This window comes from Nomascus leucogenys, chromosome X (assembly GCF_006542625.1).
Source record: "Nomascus leucogenys isolate Asia chromosome X, Asia_NLE_v1, whole genome shotgun sequence".
Taxonomy (NCBI): Eukaryota; Metazoa; Chordata; class Mammalia; order Primates; family Hylobatidae; genus Nomascus; species Nomascus leucogenys.
This window is the reverse complement of record NC_044406.1, coordinates 90,730,992-90,751,175: the sequence shown is the minus strand read 5'-3', so window position 1 is coordinate 90,751,175 and position 20,184 is coordinate 90,730,992. Positions and strand designations below refer to the sequence as shown.

The 20,184-nt window shown below is 38.9% G+C and overlaps 1 long non-coding RNA gene across 1 annotated transcript; it reads left to right on the top strand.

Annotated features, from left to right (window-relative positions):
- The first annotated feature begins 16,952 nt into the window (after positions 1 to 16,952).
- Positions 16,953 to 20,132, top strand: LOC115833366. The gene is made up of 4 exons (XR_004028803.1): positions 16,953 to 17,012; positions 17,946 to 18,049; positions 18,801 to 18,913; positions 20,074 to 20,132. It is a non-coding gene; the product is annotated as an uncharacterized LOC115833366 (long non-coding RNA).
- Positions 20,133 to 20,184: the final 52 nt, after the last annotated feature.

Below are 20,184 nucleotides of genomic sequence, written 5' to 3'. Positions count from 1 at the left end.
TGTTTTAGACTTGAAGTCTTTGCCCATGCCTATGTCCTGAATGGTATTGCCCAGGTTTTTTTCTAGGATGTTTATGGTCCTAGGTCTTACGTTTAAGACTTTAATCCATCTTGAATTAATTTTTGTATAAGGTGTTAAGGAAGGGGGTCTAGTTTCAGCTTTCCACATATGGCTAGCCAGTTTTCCCAGCACCATTTATTAAATAGGGAATCCTTTCCCCATTTCTTGTTTTTGTCAGGTTTGTCAAAGATCAGATGGTGGTAGATGTGTGGTGTTATTTCTGAGGCCTCTCTTCTGTTCCATTGGTCTATATATCTGTTTTGGTACCAGTACCATGCTGTTTTAGTTACTGTAGCCTTGTAGTAAACTTTGAAGTCAGGTAGCTTGATGCCTCCAGCTTTGTTCATCTTGCCCAGGATTGTCTTGGCTATGCGAGCTCTTTTTTGGTTCCATATGAAGTATAAAGTAGTTTTTTCCAACTCTGTGAAGAAAGTCAATGGTAGCTTGATGGGGATAGCATCGAATCTATAAATTACTTTGGGCAGTAAGGTCATTTTCACGATATTGATTCTTCCTATCCGTGTGCGTGGAATGTTTTTCCATTGGTTTGTGTCCTCTCTTATTTCCTTGAGCAGCGGTTTGTAGTTCTCCTTGAAGGGGTCCTTCACATCCTGTGTCAGTTGTATTCCTAGGCATTTTATTCTCTTTGTAGCAATAGTGAATGGGAGTTCACTCATGATTTGGCTCTCTGTTTGTCTGTTATCGGTGTATAGGAATGCTTGTGATTTTTGCACATTGATTTTGTATCCTGAGACTTTGCTGAAGTTGCTTATCAGCTTGAGGAGATTTTTGGCTGAGACAATGGGGTTTTCTAAATATACAATCATGTCATCTGCAAACAGAGACAATTTGACTTCCTCTCTTCCTATTTGAATACCCTGTATTGCTTTCTATTGCCTGATTGCCCTGGCCAGAACGTCTAATACTGTGTTGAATAGGAGTGGTGAGAGAGGGCATCCTTGTCTTGTGCCGGTTTTCCAAGGGAATGCTTCCTGTTTTTGCCCATTCAGTATGATATTGGCTGTGGGTTTGTCATAAATAGCTCTTATTATTTTGGGATACGTTCCATTGATATTGAGAGTTTTTAGCATGAAATGCTGTTGAATTTTGTCAAAGGCCCTTTCTGCATCTGTGGAGATAATCATGTGGTTTTTATTGTTGGTTCTGTTTATGTGATGGATTACATTTATTGATTTGCGTATGTTGAACCAGCCTTGCATCCCAGGGATGAAGCCAACTTGATTGTGGAGGATAAGCTTTTTGATATGCTGCTGGATACGGTTTGCCAGTATTTTATTGAGGATTTTCGCATCAAATGTTTATCAGGGATACTGGCCTAAAATTCTCTTTTTTTGTTGTGTCTCTGCCAGGATTTGGTATCACGATGATGCTGGCCTCATAAAATGAGTTAGGGAGGATTCCCTCTTTTTCTATTGTTTGTAATAGTTTCAGAAGGAATGGTGCCAGCTCCCCTTTGTACCTCTGGTAGAATTCGGCTGTGAATCCATCTGGTCCTGGACTTTTTTTTGGTTGGTAGGCTATTAATTATTGTCTCAATTTCAGAACCTGTTATTGGTCTACTCAGAGATTCAACTTCTTTGTGGTTTGTCTTGGGAGGGTGTATGTGTCCAGGAATTTATCCATTTCTTCTAGATATTCTAGTTAATTTGCATAGAGGTGTCATAGTATTCTCTGATGGTAGTTTGTATTTCTGTGGGATCAGTGGTGGTATCCCATTTATCATTTTTTATTGCATCTATTTAATTCTTCTCTCTTTTCTTCTTGATTAATCTTGCTAGCAGTCTATCTATTTTGTTGGTCTTTTCATAAAAAAACACCTCCTGGATTCATTGATTTTTTTTAAGGGTTTTTTGTGTCTCTATTTCCTTCAGTTCTGCTGTGATTTTAGTTATTTCTTGCCTTCTGCTAGCTTTTGAATGTGTTTGCTCTTGCTTTTCTAGTTCTTTTAATTGTGATGTTAGGTTGTCAATTTTAGATCTCTCCTGCTTTCTCTTGTGGGCATTTAGTGCTATAAATTTCCCTCTAAACACTGCTTTAAATGTGTCCCAGAGATTCTGGTATGTTGTGCCTTTGTGCTCATTGGTTTCAAAGAACATCTTTATCTCTGCTTTCATTTCATTATTTACCCAGTAGTCATTCAGGAGCAGGTTGTTCAGTTTCCATGTAGTTGTGCGGTTTTGAGTGAGATTCTTAATCCTGAGTTCTAATTTGATTGCACTGTGGTCTGAGAGACAGTTTGTTGTAATTTCTGTTCTTTTACATTTGCTGAGGAGTCTTTTACTTCCAATTATGTGGTCAATTTTAGAATAAGTGTGATGTGGTGCTGAGAAGAATGTATATTCTGTTGATTTGGGGTGGAGAGTTCTGCAGATGTCTATTAGGTCTGCTTGGTCCAGAGCTGAGTTCAAGTCCTGAATATCCTTGTTAATTTTCTGTCTCATTGATCTGTCTAATATTGACAATGGGGTGTTAAAGGCTCCCATTATTATTGTGTGGGAGTCTAAGTCTCTTTGTAGGTCTCTTAGAACTTGCTTTATGAATGTGGGTGCTCCTGTATTGGATGCATATGTATTTAGGATAGTTAGCTCTTCTTGTTGAATTGATCCCTTTACCATATGTAATGGCCTTCTTTGTCTCTTTTGATCCTTGTTGGTTTAAAGTCTGTTTTATCAGAGACCAGGATTGCAGCCCCTGATTTTTTTTTGCTTTCCATTTGCATGGTAGATCTTCCTCCATCCCTTTATTTTGAGCTTATGTGTGCCTTTGCATATGAGATGGGTCTCCTGAATACAGCACACTGATGGATCTTGACTCTTTATCCAATTTGCCAGTCTTTGTCTTTTAATTGGGGCATTTTGCCCATTTACATTTAAGGTTAATATTATTAGGCATGAATAAGACAGAGGTTGCAGTGCGCCAAGATCACACCACTGCCCTCCAGCCTGGTGACAGAGCAAGACTCTGTCTCAAAAACAAACAAACAAAAACTAAAACAAAAAAACAGTTCCTGTGATATCATTGGCGACAGATTGCAGTATTTAATAGATGCAAAAAGGTCTCCTTAAAACAAACAGTTTTTTTAGAAAAATTCTAAAAAAGGAAGGTTGAGTCCAGTTTAGGGGTGAGGTGCAGAAAATATGGTGATATATGTGCCATTTTAGGTCAAATGTTGGAACAGACTCTAAGGTGCTTTGATCCAATCCCTTCTTTTATAGATAATAAAACTGACGCTGGACGTGCTGGCTCAAGTCTGTAATCCCAGCACTTTGGGAGGCCAAGGCAGCTGGATCACGAGATGAGGAGATCGAGACCATCCTGGCCATCACTGTGAAACCCCGTCTCTACTAAAAATACAAAAATTAGCCAGGCTTGGTGGCATATGCCTGTAATCCCAGCTACTCAGGAGGCTGAAGCAAGATAAACACTTGAACCCGGGAGGTGTATCACACCACTGCACTTCAGCCTGGGTGACAGAGCAATATTCTGTCTCAAAAAAATTTAAAAAAATTTAAAAATTTAAAAAAAACCTGAGGAACTGAGAAGCTAAGCAAATTGCTAAAGGCAATCTGGGGCCACAGTTTTAACACTGTAGTTTGGAGGACGCAGAGAGTTAAGGATGGGGAAGTAATGAAACCTGAGATGCAAAAAAGAGGAAAGGTTTGGTTTTAAGCAAAGCAGGGTTTAGGCATCAGACAGTGGAAGGGGCAGAAGCAAACAGTAGCAAGCAGCTCCGGCCTGGAAGAAATTTTCCCAGAGTCTGTCATATCCTTGTTGCTCCCCCCAGAAGGAAGTAACCCTAGGAACTACTGAGAAGTTGTGCCTCCACAATAGTCTCTGACTTACTGAATAAACAAAAGCAACAGTTAGCTGGATCCCTGAAGCCCAGGGGGAAGGGGGCCCCATTTCTTACTGACACTCTTGCCCTGGCCCCAGCTCACCTGGCCTCTGGCTCCCTAGCCTTCCTGTCTCCCTGAGAGTGGGCCCTCAGAGTTTCTCTTACAGCTGCTGCGTACAGAATCATGAGAAGGTGCCTTCTAAAGCTCATGAGCATTGGGCTCCAAGGCAGTGTTTTCAAGGGTGCAGAGAAAACGAGGGGTGGGTCACGTGCCTTTGCATGGCATCACGTGAGATGTGTATCGATCTAAACATATTCTGAAGGGATGGCTCAGGCTACCTGCAAACAGCCTCTTCTGGGAGATGATATGGCCAGAATGTCACGTTCCTTCCAGAAAGACAGACCTGACAGTTTACAGCTCAACAAACCAAGCTCTGGAGAACGAGGGTCTCTGATGAGAGACCAGTAACTGACATTTATTGGGTGTTTATTAAGGCCATGTGCTGAGTGTTTTACGTGCATTTTCAACAATCTTTTGAAGTAGGTACTGTTGTTGCCCCCATTTTACAGATGAGGAGACTAAGGCTTTGTCAAGATAAATGGTTTTTCAGGGTTACATATCTTGGAAGAAGCAGAGGCCGGCAGCCTGGCAGCAGAGCCCATGGTCTTCATGGCAGCAGCATGTGTGTTGCCTTCTGTGTACCAGCAAACAAAGACTCAAAGAAAAGGCAAGCAATATCCCTGGGGTCACACAGCTAGTTAATACTGGAGCTAGAACTAGAAATGCGGTCTTCTCTCCCCCACTCTGGCTCTCTTCCTGACACGGCCTCAGTCACTTAAGGTACAATAGGGATAATTCGTCCCATTTTACACAGCCACGCAGAGTCCCAATGGCCTAGACAGAAAGCTGAGGTCTCTTCCATCCCGTGACTGGATTTTCTATGACTGCTCGTGCTCAGAAGATTCCAGGACTGGGAATCAATGGTGGAAACAGGACTCTGGGTTTGACCACAGCTGTGGAGAAAGATGACAGCCCAGATGAGCACCATGGTCACCCCAGGGCCATGAGTCTCTAGAGGTGCCGTTCAGCTTCCCAAGTCCCTGGGTTTTGGGGACTCCCTGTCACAGCCCCTTTGGGGGAGCCTCCCACCCCTGCCACTGCATCTCTTCCTCCTCTTGGCTTCTCTCTGTCTAGTTGTGAGGGCTGGGCTGAGTAGGTCACTCCCAACCAGGGCTTCTAATGAGAAGTTTTGCCATACCAAGGCAGCAAAGATGAATAATTCAGTGAAGAAGCCCAGGGAATGTTATTCTTTCAGAGAAGAGTCCCTTGACAGTGGGAGAGGCAGGGAAGGTCTGCTTCTTATTATGGGAGGAGTGGGGGCTGGGGAGACAGCAGTAGAGAGAGGTGAAGAGGAGGAAAGCCCCACAGGAATCACTGTGCTTGCTTTCAGTAAAAAGTTTTGAACAGAAAAGTGATTGGAGATCAGAATTGCCTTTTTAAAGAGTAGTCTGACCGCAGTGAGGAGATAGATCAGACTTGGGGCTAGAAGAGGGGCAGGAGGAGCAGAGATGAGGCTGTTTCAATCATTCAGGTTTCACTTATAATAACAGGAAAAAGGTAGGACTGACAGAACTAGGTATGTATCATGAAGGAAGAGTCTAGAATGATTCTTTGGTTTCTGAGCACTTCTAAGCAAACTCTCATTTGTTCATTTCTCTCTTAAAATATGTCATTTTAGGAGTGTTTGGAACATCAAACAGTAAAATGCAACCATGAGCTGCTCTTCCCACCAGCATGGAATCTAGTGACAGCCTATGTCCTGGCATGTGGAAGATAAGGCAGGATTTGGGCCACGAGGACCGCCCCCTCCCTGCCCCATCTTTTAATTTTCCTTCCTCAAGAACTTATTTGCTAAGGCCCACATAGCTATATTATCAAATAGTCAATGTTTTTCCATCTTAGCCTTCAGACCAATGTGAAGAGATCTGGTTAAATCTCTTCCTGAGGTCTGAGTACATTCTTTTATCACCTTGGATAAACAAGTTGAACAACCTTCAAAAATCTATCCCATATATGCACCTAACAATAGAGCCCCAAAATACATAATGCAAAAAGCTGATAGAATGGAAGGGAGAAATAGACAATTCAATAATAATAATAGTTAAAGACTTCAATATCTTACTTGAAATAATGAGTAGAAAAACTAGGCAACTGAACAACCAAGAAAAGACTTGAATAACCTATATACCAACCAGACCTAACAGGCATCTACAGAAAACTCCACCCCCAAACAGCAGTATACATATTCTTCTCCAGTGCAGAATGAACATTATCCAGGATAGATTATATGTTAAGCCATAGCAAAAGTCTCGATAAACTTTAAAAGACTTACATTATCTAAAGAATATTCTCTGATCATGGTACAACGAAATTAGAAATCAACAACTGAAGGAAATTTGGGAAATTCACAAATATGTGGAAATTAACACCCACATAAATAACCAACAGATAAAAGGATAAATCACATGAAAAATTAGAAAATACCTTGAGATGAATAAAAATGAAATTATAACTTGACTAAACTTACCGGATACAGGAAAAGCAGTGCTTAGAGGAAATTTATACTGTATCTGTAAACACCTATATTTAAAAGGAAGAAAGATCTCAAATCAATAACCAACTTTCCATCTTAAAACTAGGAAAAGAAGAGTAAACTAAATCCAAAGCAAACAGAAAGAAGTAAATAACAAAGACTGGAGCTGGGTGCGGTGAGTCACACTTGTAATCCCAGCTACTTGGGAGGCTAAGGTGAGAAAATTACTTGAGTCCAGGAGTTCAAGGTTTCAGTGAGCTCTGATTGCACCACTGTACTCTAGCCTGGGTGACAGAGTGAGACTCTGTTTCTCAAAAGCAATCAAACAAAAAGATTAGAGGTAAACAAATGAAATAGAGAATAGAAAAACAATAGAGAAAATCAACAAAATCAAAAGTTGGTTCTTTGAAAAGATCAACAAAATTTAGCTAGACCTACCAAGAAAAGAGACAAGAGTTGACTTACAAAAATCAGAAATAAAGTATCACCTTAAAGAATTTTTTTAATTATAAAGAAAACTATTTTTTAAAAAACCTAGTAAACAAATTAAATAATTTAGATGAAATAAACACATTTCTAGAAAGGCACACACTGTCAAGCCTGACTGAAGAAGAAACAGAAAATTTTAGAGATTAAATTAACAATGAGAAAAACCTCCCACAAAGTCCAGGACCAGACAGCTTAACTGGTGAATTCCACCAGGCTTTTAAAAAAAGGATTAACACCAGTTCTTCACAAATTCTTCCAAAAATAGAGAGAACGTTTCCCAACTCATTCTATGAGACCATTACTCTCCTGATACCAAAGCCAGGCAAAAAAGAAAACGAGAAAAGAAAAATACAGACCAATAACCTTTACAAATATAGATGCAAACATCCTCAATAAAGTAGTAGAAAACTGAGTCAGGCAACATATAAAAAGGATCATACACCATGACCAACTAGGACTTATCCCAGAAATGCAAACCTGGTTCACATATGAAAGTCAGTCAATAGAATACACCATATTATTAGAATAAGGGGAAAAAATGTATAATCATCTTAATAGATGACAAAATTGAACACCCTTTCTTGATAAAAGAAAACACTCAACAGACTAGGAATACAGGGAATTTCCTTAACCTCATAAAGGGCACTTATGAAAAATCTGCAGTTAACATTCTACTTAATGGGGAAAGACTGCAAGCTTTCCTTCTATGATCAAGAAAAAGACAAGATGTCCACTCTCTCCACTTTTATTTAACATTGCAATGGAAGTTCTAACCAGGTCAATTAGGCAGAGGCAATAAACAAGAGGCCTCCAAAGTGGAAAGGAAGATGTAAGATAATCTCTATTCACAGATGATATGATTTTATGTATTAAAAAATTGTAAAGAAGCCCCAAAAATCTATTAGAGCTAATAAATGAGTTCAGGGGGACACAAGATCAACACACAAAAATCAGTCATATTTCTATAAATTAGCAATAAGCAATCCAAAAAGAAAATTAAAAATATAATTTCATTTATAATAGCATCAAAAATATTTATAAAAAAATTAACAAAAAAGTGCAAGAGTTGTGCACAGAAAATGACAAAACTTCATTGAAATAAGTTAAATAAGACCTAAATAAACAGAAAGGTGTCCTGTTTTCTTGAATTGAAAGGCTCAATATTGTTAAGGTGGCAATATTCCCCAAATTGATCTACAGAATCAATATAATCCCTGGCAAAATCCAAGCTGTTTTGTTTTGTTTTGTTTGCAAAAACTGACAAGCTGATGCTGAAATTGATGTTGAAATTGATATGGAAGTGCAAAGAGCTCAGAATAGCTAATACAAACTTGGAAAAGAATAAAGTTGGAGGACTCACATTTGTTGATTTCAAAACTTACTACAAAACTACAGTAATCAAGACAGTGTAGTAATGACATAATAATAGACACATAGGTCAATGGGATAGAATTGGGAACCCAGAAATAAACCCTTAAATTTGGGAGGGGGGAGGGACAGCATTAGGAGATATACCTAATGCTAAATGACGAGTTAATGGGTGCAGCAAACCAACACGGCACATGGATACATATGTAACAAACCTGCACATTGTGCACATGTACCCTAAAACCTAAAGTATAATAAAAATATATATATATATAAACCCTTAAATTTATGATCAATCTATTTTCAAAAAGACTGCCAGGATAATTTAATGGGGGAAAGAATAATCTTTTCAACAAATGTGCTGGGATGCCTAAATATCCACATGGAAAACAATGAAATTGGACTCCTGCCTCACAGTATAAACAAAAATTAACTCAAAATGAATTATAGATGTGAAGGTAAGTGTTAAAACTATAAAAGTCTTAGAAGAAAACATAGATGAAAATCTGTGTGACCTTAGATTAGGCAATGATTTCTTAGATATGATAGCAAAAACAAGAGCAACAAAAGAAAAAATAGATAAATTTGACTTCATCTAAGTTAAATGCTTTTTTGCTTCAAAGCCACCATCAAGAAAGTTAAGACAACACACAGAATGGGAGAAAATATTTGAAAATCATGTATCTGACAAGGAACTGGTAGCTAAAATATGTAAAGTAGGCCAAACGCGGTGGCTCACGCCTGTAATACCAGCACTTTGGGAGTCTGAGGCGGGTGGATCACGACATGAGGAGATCAAGGCCATCCTGGCCAACATGGTAAAACTCCACCTCTACTAAAAATACAAAAATTAGCTGGGCATGGTGGCACGTGCCTGTAATCCCACCTACTCAGGAAGCTGAGGCAGGAGAACTACCTGAACCAGGGAGTCGGAAGTTGCAGTGAGCTGAGATCATGCCACTGCACTCCAGCCTGGGCGACAGAGCGAGACTCAGTCTCAAAAATAAATAAGTAAATAAAAATATGTAAAGTACTCATAACACAATAATAGACAATGTTAAAATTGGCAAAATATCTCATAGACATTTCTCTAAAGATATACAAATGGACCATAAGTACATGAAAAGATGTTTAACATCATTAGTCATCAGGGAAATGCAAAACAAAACCATAATGAGATTTCACTTCATATCCAGTAGGATGGCTATAATTAAAAAGCCAGATAATAACAAGTGTTGACAAGGATGTGGAGAAATTACAACCTTCATACATTGTTGCTGGAAATGTAGAATGTTGCAGTCACTGTGGAAAACAGTCTGACAGTTCCTCAAAAAGTTAAACATAAAATTATCATATGTCTCAGCAATTCTACTCCTAGGCATAAATACTTTAGAATTGAAAACATATGTTCACACAAAAACTTGTACAGGAATGTTTGTTGCAGCACTATTATAATAGCAAAGAAATAGGTAAACCCCAAATGCTCATTAATTAAGAATAGATAAAATGTGTCATACCCATACAATCGAATATATATTATTCAGCAATTGAAATATATATTATTTGACAATAAAATAGAACAAAGTATTGATACATGCTACAACACGAATGAACCTCAAAAATATTATGTTAAGGGAAGGAAGCCAGTCACAAAAGACCACATAGTATATGAATGCTGTTTATATGAACTGCCCAGAACAGACAAATCCACAGAGACAGAAGGTGATTGCCTAGTGTTGGGGGTGTGGGGGTGAAAGAATAGGGAATCATTGCTAGTGGGTATGGATCTTCATTTGGGGGTGATGAAAATGTTCTAAGGTTGGTTGTGGTCGTAGTCCCACAACTCTGTGAGCATACTATTAATAAAACTCATTGGATTGCACACTTTAAATGGGTCAATTGTGTATGAATTATATAACCATAAAGTTGTAAAAAAGTAACCTATCATACACTGATAGCCGGTGATATGAGTTTATTTTCACATGTAACTGCAAAGAAAAGCAGAGGCAAAGAATAACCTAGTCATTTCCCAGTAAAGCAAAGGCTACATCAAGGTTCATTCCTATGTAGCCACTTCCTAAACTGTAGTCCTGCTTACCCTTAAGATGTATCAGAAACTGTATGTATCCAAATAGAAAAATTATCAGTGCCCTCAAGAGCAAAGGATGCCATTCCAGGGCAATCATTCGTTTGTTTAATTTGGACCTCAGGTGGCTGAGAATTGAGTTGATCATATTTCTAAGTTTTCTTAGTATATTTTCATTATCATTTCAGGCAAGGTCCCTCTCTCTCTATCTTCACTCCCACCTCTCTCTCTCTCTCTCTGTCTGTCTCTCTCTCTCTCTCTGTCTCTCTTTCTTCTTCTATCATCCCTACCCCTATTTTATTCTCTCACCTCAGGCACCCACTTTGATCTATTTAATATTGTCCTTAAACATGCTGGTATCTTCGTAAGTTATCCACTGGTGTTTATGTATTATGTACTTTTTAACTGTTAATTTCTTGATAAAATTTGTTCTGTATTTAGTGGTTACATAATTTGCACAGTGGCATTGACTCTCCTCATGGTAGAGACTAGGTGTTCCAAGTTCTGATTAGCCTGTTCTGGCCCTCAGTGTTCTGTTCTCATTAATCTCATTTTGTCCTTGACATGCCCCTCTCCCAGGACAACAAACAGGACAGTTTGTTATATAAAACGTTTTCTTTCATTTTAAAGACTTCCTCCCCTGTGATAGGATGTTTCTCTGTGCTGGGAGAACCATAGAGCAGTGGTTAAGTAAAGAGACTCTGCAATGTGACTACCTAAGTTTAAAACATAGTTCTACCACTTACCAGCCTGTAACTTTGGGTAACGCACTTAACCTATCTGTGCCTCAGTTGCTTCATCTTTAACATTAGAATGATGATAATAATAGTGCTCAACTCTGGATTGTTATGAGGCTTTTATGAGTTAATATCTGCAAAGTACAAACAACAATGCTGGTACATAATCAAAGTCATCTTGTTTGCCATTGTTAGATTCCCAGGTTGTCAGTTCCAGGATCTCAGGATCTTCTGGTGAAACAATAATTTATTCACACTCAGTAAGGTGGACAGAGTGCAGATGCTAGGCCCAATGACAAACAAACCTAGAGAACATCAGGCAGTGGTCTTTAGGAGGCCTGTCACCACTTGGCAGGAACAGTATACCTGGGAAGGTGGTGGGACCAAATGATAGGAGCCTAGCAGCCACACTCCTAGGAGGGGACTGGAGCAATAAGTGTAAAGTGATCTGAAGTGGGGACAACCCTACTATAAATGGTAAACAAGGTAGTTACTCAGACTAGGAGAATGGGGTGCTGGAACACTGGAACACTGTGGAGGAGGGGTCACGAGTGTCCACAGTAACAGAAAACCCAGTCCTGGAGACATCATCGTACGCCACTGTAAGCCCAGGAAGACAGAAGGGGAGAGAATGAGGCAGAGCTTACAATGGATCTATGCTTGTTGGTAACCCTGTTTTAAAGCAATAATCCCCAAATACTTTAGAATTGAAAACTATCACTTCTTTTATTTTAGTTTATCTCATTCTCTTTTCCTAAAGGTGTATGGTATATGTATTTAAAATTGAACTGCATTAAAATCTTATTTGTATCATTTTCCTAATACTCTTTGAAACAATTGGAGTTGTCCCAGCATGTTGAAAACAGCCCTGGAAATGAGCTACCCTAGGCTTTTACTGTGGGGAAAAAAGATAGTGAACGATATCAAAAGCCTTTCTTACCTGTGAAGGTAAAAGCTTTCAACATGGAGCCATTTAAAGTCAAATTTATACCTATTTCTCCAAGTTTTTGCCAGACAAGCTCTCTCACGCAGATATATTAAAATGAGTAAAGAGCTTAGAGTTCTTATTAGGGCTGGAGTATACAGATCTGATTGAGAGAAGATGTTAATTCACCATACTTGACTCCATCTATTAACTTACTGACAAAACCACGTCTAAGTCCAGTGTGTTAAAGTTTTCTGAATGCTAGAGTTTGAAATGAGGGTGAGGGAAGAAGAGACCTAGAACTGTTTTCTTTCTTCTTCTTTCAATTCTGACCACCTTTCACACTTCCACAGAAATGAGAGGGGAAAGAGAAAGAAAAAGAACCCAACAAAGTCAGAGGTGGTTTTGGAAACTTTACTTGGTTTCGGAAACTTTACTTGGTTTCAAAAACTCAGCAAGATTAAATTACTAAAGCAATGAATGTGTTCTGCCCACCCACCAAAAGAAATCCAAAACAAAACATCAGGAATCATAATAACAGTCTGCTCTTACTTCAACACTCAAATAAAGCACAACTAGTTTTGATACTAGACTGAAGAGAAATATGTCCCCTGTAGCCTTCTGTATAAATATAGTATAATGAATGACACCCACAAAAACATGACCATAGTAAACATAGCCACTGTTGCATAGGACGGCTTTTAAAAAATGGTCCTTAATATAGGTCATGACATCACAAAACAGAGCAGTTTAGTAAAAATAATTCCAAGGTGGCCACTGTGAAGCAATTCAAGTAATGTGTTGCTACCTATTGGTCTGGCATAAATCAGGAAGATGTTTTAGACTCTAAAGTAGAGCAATCCCCAAGCTTTGTCCTCTGTCCTCTTGGGGGTAGAGTAGAAAATGCAGGTGTTGCTGCAAGGAGTCTCCCGCCCCGCATCCATCTGAACACCAAGGATTGTCAGTAAAATGAACGAATGATACGTCTTCATCTGTGTGGACATCAATAGAATACAAACTCACTTTAAAATGTTACTCAATATTGATCATTACTGAAGCTGAGTAATGGTTACATGAGGCTCCTTGCATTTAAGGACGCTCTTTACTTTTGTGTATGTTTGAAATTTTCTGTAAGAAAAAGTTTTAAAACAGTGTTATTGAATTGGTTGTATATTTTAAATGTTTTATCAACCAATGGGTAATTCCTTCCACCTGTTATGGTAGAAGCCTGAAAAACTTATCACCTTAGAAAGAGATTTCCATCCTCAAAATGTTTTGGAGAAACTTCTACACAGTATGACCTCTAATGTGAGATGTGTGTGCACTCTGTGGTGATTGCAACATGATCCATTTGAACTAACATTTGTATTAATTTTTAATCTTAAAATAAGAAAAAAGTTTTGTTAATATCTAATATCAATAAATATTTAAAAGATTGACTCTGGTGTTCTTACTCTGCTGATTTGTCAAGGAAATATGCCTTTTTAACAATCATTGAGAAAGTAAGTGCCTTTCAAAGGAAATATGCCATACAGAGAGAATTTGAAAACAGATATGTGGAGATACCTTCATCAGCCTGTGACTTTGTTGCTGAAAACTATGTGTCACTTCTGTTCCCTATATATATATAAATTTGAGCAGATTTGCTGTGTGTAATTATATAAAATGTATTAAAATATATATATTAAACATGCTTTAAATATTGACATTATATTCATGTACTGCTGTTCTAATATACACATATAAGGCATGAAAAACAAAACATTTAAAAGTATAAGATTTTATATATATATATTTAAAATAACAGGACATGTTTAACTTGCCTGAAACAACCTACTCTAATAGCTTGAACTCATTTGTAAAAGTATTTTAGTTTGGGCCGGGCTCGGTGGCTCACGCTTGTAATCCCAGCACTTTGGGAGGCTGAGACGGGCAAATCACGAGATCGGGAGTTTGAGACTAGCCTGGCCAACATGGTGAAACCCCGTCTCTACTAAAAATACAAAAATTAGCCGGGTGTGGTGGTGCATGCCTGTAATCCTAGCTACTCAGGTGACTGAGGCAGGAGAATTGCTTGAACCCGGGAGGCGGAGGTTGCAGTGAGCAGAGATCGCACCCCTACACTCCAGCCTGGGTGACAGAGCGAGACTCCATCTCAAAAAAAAAAAAAAAAATGTAGTTTGCAAGGGCCATTGAATGATGGCAGGGAGAGTGAAAATTTGACAGTCAAATTTCAACAAAAATCTTTGCATAACTGCAAAGTGAGGCTGAAAATTTAACATAATTTATTGAACACTGCCAATGTCATACTACATCCATTCACATCTATGAATCTTTGTAAGTTATTATTTTCAGCTATAACATCCATTCGAGCCAAGGGTCAGTTTAAACTGAACTCAGTATTCTAAAATGTTAAACCATGATTTCAAAATTAATGAGGCATATTCAGTCACATTGTTCTCACTAAAATATTAATAATATGTTTCAAATAAGATATAAATTGTGTATGTATATATTATCAAATAAAACATATTTTAAAATATTACTTCATATTTATCTTATACTTTTAAATGTTGTTTTCCATGCTTTATAATGTGTATATTAGAACAGCAGTACATGAATATAATGTCAATACTTAAAGCATATGTTTAATATATATTTTAATACATTTTATATAATTACACACAGCAAATCTCCTCAAATTTTAATATATATACAAATCGTCCTGGGATCTTGTTAAAGTGCAGTTTCTGATTCAGTGGGTGCAGATCAAGCTGAGATTCTGCATTTCTAACTAGCTCCTTGGTGATCCTGATGCTCCTTGTTCTAAGACCACACTTAGAGCAGCAAGGTCATGGCGGGGGGGGTGGGGGCTCCAACATGTTTTACTGATAGTATTGCACAATAAAAAATATTTGGAGATGACTGGGGAATGAATGGAGTACACTTCCTTCAGGTTATCCCCCCTTAACAACTGCTTCTCTGAATGGAGTTTTTGGCAGGTACTATGAACAAATGTGAACCTGAAATAGGCAATGCTCCAAAATGGATCCTGAGTGGCTAACTGGGCCTAAATTTTAAATAGAGCCAAGTGGCCATCTGCCAACTAAAGGTCAGAGGTCTCAAGTTCCTCCAAAACCCACACCTCTGTTCAACTTTGGGACTTTCAGAGCTCACCTGAACCAACCAATCTGAGATCATCTGCCTTGACCAATCATGGCTTAGCTGCCTCAACCAATCAGGGCTCAGTTGCCTTGACCAATCAGGGCTCAGTTCTATCAACCAATCAGAACCAGGTGAGTTTGAATACTTCATTTGCATAAACTTTTGCTATAAAAGTATAACCCTAGCTTTGCTCTCTAGAGCACACCTTCATTTTACACTTAAGGCTGTGTGTCTCTGGTGTCCAAACTGTTCTCTGGAATAAAGTCTCTTTCCTTGGGGCTGGGAGCAGTGGCTCATGCCTGTAATCCCAGCTCTTTGGGAGGCGGAGGTGGGCCAGGAATTCGAGACCAGCCTGGGAGACATGGCAAAAGCACGTCTCTACAAAATTTTTTTTTTAAATTAGCACTGAGCTTGGTGGCAGTCACCTGTAGTCCCAGCTACTCTGGAGGCTGAGGTGGGAGGATCACTTGAGCCCAGGAGGTCAAGGCTGTAGTGAACCGAGACGGTGCCACTGCAATATAGCCTGGGCAACAGAGTGAGACCCTGTTTCAAAAAAAAAGGTCTCTTTCCTCCAAATTCCTTTTTATTTTTAATAATTTTGCTTGTTTTATTTTTTATTCAAGACAGGGTCTCGCTCTGTTGCCCAGGACGGAGTGTAATGGTGCGATCACAGCTCACTGCACCCGCAGCCTCTGGGGTTGTAGCTATACTCCCACCTCAGCCTCCAGAGTAGTTGGGACTACAGGCACTAGGTACCATGCTGGAGTACTTTTTTTTTTTTTTTTGTAGAGGCGGTGTCTCGCTTTGTGGCCCCTTTTCAGAGAACTTTTGTTCGCAATACTGAGCTACAATGATAGTGGCTCTGCTCCCTGACAAATACCAGAATTCGGCTAATCTCTGCAGCTTTGCCAGTCAGCTGAGCTAGGATAGGATTAACATGCTCATGTGTAAACTGATGTGACCAACAAGGCCACATGCTCCAGCATGGAACTGAAGGATAATAGTTGCTTCTGCCTCATAAGACTGATGTGAGGATGAAATGAGATAAGATGTGTAAAGTACTTTGCAGATACAGTGCTTGATAAAGTGCAGCTATTATTGTTGGAGGCAAGGCTGCCTACAGTCCGGGCCAAGATTCTCTTCAGGCAATTATTATTATTACTATTATTATTATTATTGAGACAGGGTCTCCCTCTGTTGCCCAGACTGGAGTGCAGTGGCACAATCTCGGCACACTGCAACCTCTGCCTCCCAGGCTCAAGCATTCTTGTTCCTCAGTCTCCTGAGTAGCTGGAATTATAGGCTTGAACCACCACACCCTGCTAATTTTTGTATTTTTAGTTCTGCGATGTTGGCCAGACTGGTGTTGAACTCCTGACCTCAAGCTCAAGTGATATGCCCTCTTTGGCCTCCCAAAGTGCTGGGATTACAGACATGAGCCACCACGCCCTGCCCAGACAATTATTTTGAATCTTCTTTAACACCAAGACAAATAGGGCATAAAGCATGACTTAAAATTCTTTAACCTGGAAATATTTTAAAGTAGTTGTAACCCGCTAAGCTATTAAAGACAAACAAACAACAACACATGTGCAGAAATTCCATAAGCACCCATATATTACCTGGCTTTGAGAAATGTAATTTACTTTTGTCCTTTCAGATAAGCCAGCTGCAGAATATATCTTGAGGTACCTGCTCTATGGAATTATTCACACTGTTCACCAACAAGAAGGTAGGAACATCTACTGAAAATGACAAATTTATTTTTTAGGAAAGCTAATATGTATACTTTCTTCCTAGCAGTAATTAGCTGATCCATTTGTTTGCTAAGACCACTCTGAGCTTGTGATAATATCATCTGCATATAGGATAATTTTTATGTTTCTGTTCACTTTTTTTTGGATAATGTGGGCTGATTTCATATTTTAAGTCAAATGAGATTTCGCCAAATTTCTATCTGGTACATGTTGGGGACATGGAAGGAAGCTTTGATTGCAAGAGCCACATTTCCCTGTTGTTTTTTAAAGTTGGTCTACATGTGAATTCATCATCAACTAGAATTAAAACCATCTATACACTTTCAAATTTCAGTTGGCTTGTTTGGTTTTAATACTGTAACCCTCAGAATCAGCTTTGTATTTTGCCCCTTTGATGCCTGAAAGATAGGGTTTCACGTAATATATAGAAGATCCGTGAAGCTAGTTCCTTTGGAACCTAGAGCTGGGTGACTTTCCACATTGGGGAGCAAAACAGTCCAAGCCTATTTAATGGTTTTCAATCTTAAATACCATTGCATTTATCTAAATACAGACCTGCGTGTCTATATCTTTTTTTTTTTCATGACTCTGTTTCTCATGGGACTGTGCAAGTTTCTCCCTGATTCTATCTTTTCCACTGGTTCTGTGGAAGGATGTTAGCCTCATTCTTCACCATGCTCCCTGTCTCCCTGCCTGCCCCTTTCTGTCTTTAGTTGAGCTCCGTGAGGGCTGAGACTGTATCTCTTTTATTAACTGCTATACCACAAACACTTAGCATAACACTTGGCACAGATAATTTATCAAATAAATATTTTTTGAGAGTTTGAGTAAAACATTAAGACTGGATTTCTTTGGACTGATCCATAATCAGTAAAACACTCATTACCTTATCTGATATTTTCCTTTAGAATAAAGTCAATCAATTCGAGGAGTCTCAGAACAGGAGCACATAGGCACCAAACTTTGTGGGACAACAAATATAATGAAGAGTATGTTTGCTTCTTTCAAACAAGTGAGTGAACAAGGAAAATCTTTCCCAATGTATAAATATTGACTTGAAGTCCTTACCTGCTTATTGATGTAGGAATGGCCAAGTATTGATCTTGTAAATATAATAATGAGTATTTCTTTTATTTGGTACTTAATATTCATGAAGTGAACTGTTAATGTCAAAATAGACACACTCCCTGTGTTCACAGTTAAGGAAATCCAAACAGAGAAAGACTTGGTATCTTTTTTGTTGTTGTTGTATAAATTTAGGGGATACAAGTGCAGTTTTGATATGTTATATCTTACATTACCCTTCCTTGGCTTCTCAGACTCAGCCAAATGATTGAGTGGGTGGAAGCATGTACATGCATTGTGCCAGTGTGTGCATAAATGCTGTCACATGTAAGGCAAGAAGCAGGGTGACATAGAAAGAGCAAGTCACAAGTTGTCAGGACTCTAAATTGAAGTTTTGTTTGTATCCGTGCCCTAAAAATCCAGAGCCACGTGAAGTCAAGGCCCTTAACACCCACCCCTCCCACATACTGAGGGGAAAATTCAGATGCCCACTGGAGTCAGCCGGTCAGACTGCCTTTTGCACACTCCTTGTCTCCACTCCAGTTTACCCTGGAAGACCTGTCTGCTATGGCTGAATCTGAGAGAGATCCTTGAGTGTAAGATCTGGTCTTGATCACCTTTCTACCCTCACTGCCCCCAAACTTGAACTTCCTGGGGTTTAACACAATACTTAGTAGTTTCTCAATGAATGTTCACAGAACAAATTAAGGAATGAACGAATGTTGCTCTGGACAAAGCTGCAGCTTCCACGTCCTGCATAACTGCACTCAGTACTGACCCTGAAGATGGGAAAAGCAATATAACTGGTGCTGTAAGAAAATGTTTCTTGTTTATACTGCTGCATCTTGATCTTTGGCTGATCTAAGCACAAAGAGAGCTCTTTCAGTTAGAAAAAAGGAGGTTTATGGTGTGTGGGAGAGCTAAGAACAATGGGCTCAATTGACAGACTGGAGATGCTCTCAACTTCTGAGAGCCTAGAAACTCCATCTATAGATTCATCCCAGAGGGCAGAGCCAAATAAGGGCAGATGGAAAACATAGCTTTCTTGGGAACTGGCTTTCGGTTCCTCTGAGGCAAAAATACAATTACTCTGTAGAACCCTGAATCAATTCTCCAAAATATGGTGCTGTGTCCTTGTTTGCCAGTGTCTTAAAATAAGTCCCTGTCATATTTTTATTCTTTATGTCTTAAAGTCATTCAACCAGACTCCCTTGCAGAATATTAATTGTGGTTAAGCAGAAATCAGGAAATTAAATTGAAACTGCTTTTGAATGGAGCTCCTTAACTGATGACTGACTTGTCATCCCTCCAGCTAAAGATTCCTTTCTCTCCAATCATTTGCCAGCTGCAACTATGGGGCAATGAAATGATTTTAAGACAGCTTTCTTTAAGCTGGTCATCAGAGTGCTGTCCAAGGGTGCCAAATTCTAACCTAGGGTTGTGAAAGGGCTTTAATGCTATGTCCTCGGTGGGCTAGTAGGCTGGCCACGCAGGGTGGTAGGTGTCACTAATTTATTTTAGTACTGCCCTGCCACAGCCTGTTTACATTTACTTTGCCCTCTCCATACCTGCTCTGTCCTTTAAGTACTAAACCTTCCATCCAGTACTATCCAAATAAAACTAAATATTAGTTACGTATGAATTACTAAGGGATCATTACTGGAATATCCAAACAATTTAAAGAGAAGGTAACAATAACTTAAATCTAAACGCACCGGGGACTGGGGCACCACTATGGTATTGACAAAGTAACCACAGTTGACTCTGAACATTCTGAAACCCAACTTCGAAGAGAAAAGAAACCTTTAAGTAGGCAATAAATTGGTTTCAATATCTGCGTTTTAACACAAGCTCAGACACGTACTTATTGGATTTCTTTGGGCAAATTACTTTGCTTCTATTTCTTAGTGTCTTCAACTATAAGACACTTATAGTAATAGGAGTAATCTATTCATATACTATTTATTTCAGAGAAATGTTATGAGAATGACTTGGATGACCTGAAAAATGAATGAGCTCCTTGAACAAGGTACGATTATTAAGTTTCTATTGTGAAGTCAAATAGAACAATTCACTCAAAGG